Below are 6619 nucleotides of genomic sequence, written 5' to 3'. Positions count from 1 at the left end.
TCTCACCTGGCTCCAGTGATGCACATTAAAGTGCTTTAAATCGTTTTTAGGTCGAGCTTGGGCAGCGCACACGCTGCACTGAGAGGCATGCTGTATTTAGGTATGGACTTGAAGCTCCGCCCACTTTCTGCCCTTATTTTTCATTGGCTTTGTGCCATTGTCCATTGTATACTGTGGCTGTTCATTGGCCAATAGGCTTAGTAGTCCCGCCTTAGTCCCACCTTGTCTCATTTTGTAACCTCTCAAGGCGACACACCCTGTTACGCGTGTTGTTACGTGGTAGGCTTTAATTACAGCCTCTAAGCACTTTTTTCTCAAATAGCTTTGTCCTGCCTGCTGTCGGAGGCAGGACACACTCTCTCCTAAGGCTTTATCAAAATGTTTATAGCACGAACACATTTGCAATGCAATAGGTCTCACATTTGTGAGAGTTTAAGCTATTGGCATTGTAAATGACAATGCCTTTTATTTTTCTGTTTAAAAAACAACAAATAAATAATAGGCATTGTATTTACAATACCAATAGCTCAAACTGTCATAAATGCGAGACCTATTGCATTGCAAATGCTTGTTAGAGTACTCTATAAGTAAGGGGACTGACTTTCCTTTGTCTTTCCTTTTAAGGCCACCCCATGCTGTTTGGTCTTCTGTTTAATAAGATGGTAATTTAATTTGAATTGTATATTAAAGCATACACTTTTTTATTATTAATTGAGGCTAACCTGACTTTGCTTTCTGTAACTCATTACATTTTGATAAACCTTCATGGATTCATACTCAAATATTCTCTACCTTTCCTTTGCTGCACATATTATTAAATGTATAGATTTGTTGACCAGGCTCAGGAGGGGGCGCACAAAAATCCTTGGGAGAATAAGCTGCATCCGATAGCGCTTTATGGACACCGAATTTGTCACATAGAAAAGCGCTAGCAGTCATCTGGTATTATTACGTTAAGAGAAGAGGGGCGTTGCCGTCGCTCTGCCCTTTAAGAAGTGCTTTGTGGCTGATTACGTCTTCTTGCGAGCCTGTCACCATAGACAAGTTTATCTACATCTCTAAGGGTGCAAATGTTCACATTATTGCAAGAAGAACTGATGACGTCTTCTGCATAACTTCTCTACTGGAATTTCTTTCCTTTTCACTTCCTGAAGTCCTTTGTGGGTGGCAAAGTGCACATGTTGCTTTCGGTTCAAGGATTCTGACTGCTGCTATTTCTGTTTGAGAAACAGTTACTGTATGCACTGATTCAGCTGCACGCGGCCTGTGCCCTGGGACTGACTCCTGACGCATACAAATCTTCTGCAGAACCACAGTGCTCACTGCAGCAGACAGAGGCGGGAAGATTAACCATGGAACGCTGACTGGGTGTTGGAAACTATGCGTCGTCTGTCTGCACAGGGCAGGCCGGCCTCACCGGCTCCTGAAAGGGCGGTTTTGTTCTCTCGCATCAATCTGCAAAGCCTATTTACTTCGTTCAATGCGCTTTGGTAAATGGTGAGGATTTCCCTAATCCAACAAAAACTGTTGACACAGTCACGCAGTCACATTCACAGAGGACTGACAGTGTTTAGGAGGGAGGGGTGGAGTCCTTTCACAGGATCCATCCCAGACGCTGCGGCTGCAGGCAGTGGGAAGGGCGCTTATTCCCTCTCTCCTTGGGTCATATTTACTAGGGGGGAGATAAAAATATCGTCCTATTTACAAGAGGGTGATAACATGCTTTAGCGCATGTTAGCACCCTTTTACCCGATGCCTCCTTTTGCATCTCTAATGAGATGCAAAGTGGGTGTCACTGGGCAGTACAACCTTGCAAATATCGCTGATGTGCACATCGCGATATTTACAAGGCTGCCCAGGCATTTTAGCAGATGTTAGTTTTTGGAGAAAACCGCTGTTTTCGCCAAAACTAACTTCTGCTAAAATGCAGACTTAGCTATACTTATAATTGGGGGTGGATTGTGCTGATACGACCACAGGGTCGTATCAGCAAGGTTATCACGTTTTCCATGGAGCATCGCTGGAAAACCAGCAATGTTCCATGGAAATAACTGCTATCGCTGGGAAATTATCGCCAGTGCGCTACACGTTCTTAATACAGCGCTAGCATGGCGATAATTTTCTGCGCTAGCCGGCGAAAAGTATTTTCTTGATAAGCGCGGCCAAGGATAATTATCGCTTCCGCGTGTTATATGCCCCTTATTTGCTTTCACTTTCCGTATTCATCACGTTCTGTTTAGGCAGAGTTTAAATTTGGTGACTATGGCCTGTGCATAAACCAGATTTAAATTAGGGCACGAGCCGGGGGTACACGCGAGTGGACGGCGTTCACCCACTTTTTTCACAGGATGAACACCCTCCACCCAGCCAAGAATTTGGGCCCCACTGAATAATGTGCTGAACAACTCCCGGTGTAATTTCCAAACACCAAGACACTTTCAGCAGCGCCTGCACATTGTCTGCTTTCTCTACCGGACTGGGAACCAAAACCGGCCCTGGCAAAGATCTTGGCTGACCCCAAGGGGAGAGGAGGGGTGCTAAGTGGAAAGCTTTGTGTTGCTTTTCGCTTTTGTTATAAGGGGCCGATATTACAGCTATGCTGCAAAACTGGCCCCCGGTAACAAAAACGCCCCCCCAGCGGTCTAAAACCGGCCCTTATCTGGCGGACGACCCGGGAAACACCCGGTGCCCACTATGGCCAGTCCGGCCCTGTCTGCTTTCCATCTGCAACAAGCAACACCATGCCGGCAGGGACGGGCTTTCTTATTTAAGACTCCTGCTGGGTCCATAACAAAGGCGGAATTTGAGGGGTCATCAGGCCTCCTTTTGTTCCAGTCTCTTGGCTGGGAGCAGTCAGGAGCCTCAAATGTGATGCAAATGAAGCGACGGGGAAACAAAGGCTCACACCTTGTTAGCACTTCACGCATACTTAAGAGAGGCAGCTTTTCACTTTGTTCAGTCCCTGTTAAGGAGATGTGCATGCACTGTAAGAATATCAGATGTCTTTCCCAGTATTTACACAAAGCAAATTGTATTTATATAGAGTTTACTTCCCCTGAGGCGGTGTTAAAATAATTTACGTACCACTATTTTTTCTTGCATAGCCCTACTCATTCCAATGCAGGGTTTCAAAGTGCTTTACATCAACACGTGCATATTACATGTACAATAAATTATTTAAGTTTGTAAATGAATGTACAGATGTGTTACATGAAACTGAGGGATTGCAAGGTGTAAAAGTCACATATCATTTTCGATAGCTCACTGCTATTATTCTCGCAATGCGCTCAAACGTACACATGACCTGCTAAACATAGATGTGAGGGCTTTAGATCTGATGTCACTTCTTGTGATACCACTTCCTGTAAAGTTGTGGCTTGTGATGCCTCTTTCATTCGATTTCAAGTCCTGTGATTCCATGTGTGATGTTGTGCGCCGTGATGTCATGCGCCGTCATACTGCCAAACTAGGTCAGTGCCCCCACTTCTTTTTTAGGACTTGTGCCCTGGGCCTGTGTGTAAACCAGATTTCAACACAGGAGATGTGACCCCAGGAATAGGAAGCAGATGTGGCCTAACAGACCTACCAACTTTGGTATTGGGGCACCAGGTTCGAGTCCCAGCGTCTACTCAACATCCTGTGAGTCTGGGCAACTCATTTAATTTTCATAATTTAAAAAAAAAAACTCACCTTTGTGGTATGTAATCTGGGGCTCGTGTAAAGCGCTGGAACGCCCTCAAGTTTGTGCTATATAAAAGTGCAAAAAAGTAGTTTAAACTGTGCACACACAAGAGTAATCCTGATTGAAAATGTGAGATTTGATGCATGATCAGCAGTCAGTTACTAAAACCCTTCCAACAAAGATCCCATTTCAAGAGGGCTAGTAGTCTGACTGGTACTCTGCCCCCTCTGGAACTACCAGTTTAATTAGTACCCCCCGCATGAGTGGAGGGGTGAAATACCAGAAATGTGCACTGAAGGTGCCCAGAGAAATGAGGAATTTCATAGCAAACTGAGTATACTGTATTTGAGTCCGGTAGTAATTCCCCAATTTCGCAGAGCTTCATTGGAATATTTGATCTGCTTCCAGCAGCTGAAGTGTCTGGGCGGGAAGACCCAGATCTGCAGGTTTAACACCCTAACAGCTCTTTTGGGGAGATCAGAGTGCCTGTAATGGGGCCACTAGTGTGCATATTTTGCTAATTCATAATGAAACAGAGGGAGGGGAAATGGTTGTTTCAAAGAATGTTAGAAAAGTAAAAAATCCAAATGATGTGAACACAAAGAGAGTCTTAACTTTATGGTTATTCGCGTACATTTGCTGTACTTTTCCCAGACTACAATAGAATTCTAAAAGAAAAAAGAACATAAAATGTCACATTTATAATGGCCAAATTACTGGATTTTTTCATGGAATGGGTCATCTGGCATATGTATGGCTCCTAAATCCAGTCATAGTCAAGAGAAAGTATGCCGTTTGCGCGAGCTCTCCTTGACACCTACATATTTCCTATATTAACCATCATCTGAATCCATAATGTAACCTACCACATGTACGCCAATGATACCCAGATCCTATCAGGATATCTAGGGATCTGGGCATCCCCATCTCTGTCAAATATGTCCTCTCTGCTGTACAACATTCTTTATGCCTCAATGGATAAGCACAGAGATCAAGCTAATAGAATGATCATTTTTGGTGCTCTTGTTCAGCTTCCCAGCCTTCTGAAGACTGTCTGTCGTGTGATTAAGGTTCCTGTATATCATGGTTTTCATATATCCAACAAACAGTCAACAATTTGGGCAGGCCATCAAGTTTTTCGAAACCTTGGACGCTAACCACCAAAGATAAAGGCTGGCTAAAACGTGAACCGTCTAGCCTCAAGGAGGGAAGATGAGAAAGTCGCTGAATTAGCTAAGAGCTCTAATTGAGAGCACTTAACGATTTGCACCACAATGTGAGCAGAACCTTATCTGGATATGGTCATCAACACTCAGGACTGGATCACACTCACTAAATTCAGATATGGTATTCTTAATTGTTACTTATGCTTTTCGCTGGGGCATTTTGATTGATCATCCATTATCAATTGCCCATGAGATGTGCATTCCACCCATACCTTATTCCACTTTACATTTTTCTGTAAATTTTTTGTCCCCATACGCAAAAAAGATTATTTTTTCTGATATAGAGTAGATCGGGCTTTGCCATATTCAAGGCCACACTGTAATTTATCCAGTATCTTGGCTTGCCCCTTTTCATGTTCCAGCGTCTACTCCTTCTTAAAATCTGCACTTTGTCAAAGGAAGAAACTGTTGTTTTAAGCTTTTTTTTCCCCTTTGCTTATGCTAGTATGACTTAATGGTCACACCCCTCTTTGTAAGTTTTTATATATTTTATATATTTTATATATTTAATATTTGTATGTTTTTATTGCTTTTATGATTGTTTTTTAACCCTTTCCATGCTGATGACGGCCCTCAACCATCATGCATCATGGTGCTCGTGTGCTGATGACGGCTGGGGGCCGTGATGAACCCGCCCACTCTTCAAAACGGCCGCACAGGCGCAGAATCGCGTCCGCGCCCAAGGGGTTAATGATCGAATAAAGCTCTGATAATGAGTGTAAATAATATCTAGATTGTTGGGCTGTTTGGTAGTTGGTTGTATGAAGGATGGTTAAATTATTGGGAGCTGCATCGTGGATGAATCTATCTTTTGTATTCGTGGCTGTCGTGATAGTATGTTGATCTGGCAGTGTCTTATGGTGTGGTTAGGGTTCTTAAAGGAAGTGATCTCGTTCTTGTTGGTCTTTAGGCGATCAGAGCTGAGTGGTCCTGATTGAAAAGGGGTGGAGGGTGCTGAATGGGGTTTGTGTGGCTGATTGGGCAAGAATAATCATCTGTGGGTTAAAATGTATACTATGGAAGGTTCTTCGTGTTTAGAGGAGTTGGCCTAACGGCTAGGGCGGTCAACCTCGAATCTGGGGAGCTGGGTTTGAGTCTCGGCAATGACGCTGAACATCCTGTAATTCTGGGCAAATCACCTAATCTCCCTGTGCCTAACAAAAATGAAAGTGTCCTCATGTAACGCAAATGGTGCTATGTAAAGTGCTCTGATACCCGATACCTTCGGGTCAAGTTTGCGCTATATAAAGCACCATAAAAAAATAGATGTGTTTTTATTTCAAGTAAATGGTCGTGTAGGTGAAAAATAAACTTGACACAAAGGTTTTTGCAGCTTTTCCCTCTCAAAAATATTCTTTTACTTGTGTTTATATTTTGTTACAGGCTTCAAAGGTCTCATACAACAATTCACTGTAAGGGGATGTGACAGAGATGAGAAGTTGAGCAACATTGAAATCATGACTGCTTTCAGCAAGAGCTGGGATAAACACAAAGGCGGTTGTTTGCTAATGCTACAGAAAAGGTCTGTAAAACACAACCTCTTCTGTAGCAATGTTGTCTCTGAAAACAGCAGACACCACATTAGCATAACACTCCATCAGGCACATGCATCATTGTTGGCTTTTGCAATTTCTTAATTGCGATTTTTAAGGAATCGCAATTAAGAAATCGCAAAAGCCTATACATGAAGAAATCGCTGAAAAATGTGCGA

The sequence above is a fragment of the Lissotriton vulgaris genome, chromosome 4_1 (assembly GCF_964263255.1).
Source record: "Lissotriton vulgaris chromosome 4_1, aLisVul1.2, whole genome shotgun sequence".
In the NCBI taxonomy this organism is placed as follows: Eukaryota; Metazoa; Chordata; class Amphibia; order Caudata; family Salamandridae; genus Lissotriton; species Lissotriton vulgaris.
Note: the sequence above shows the minus strand (reverse complement) of the source record.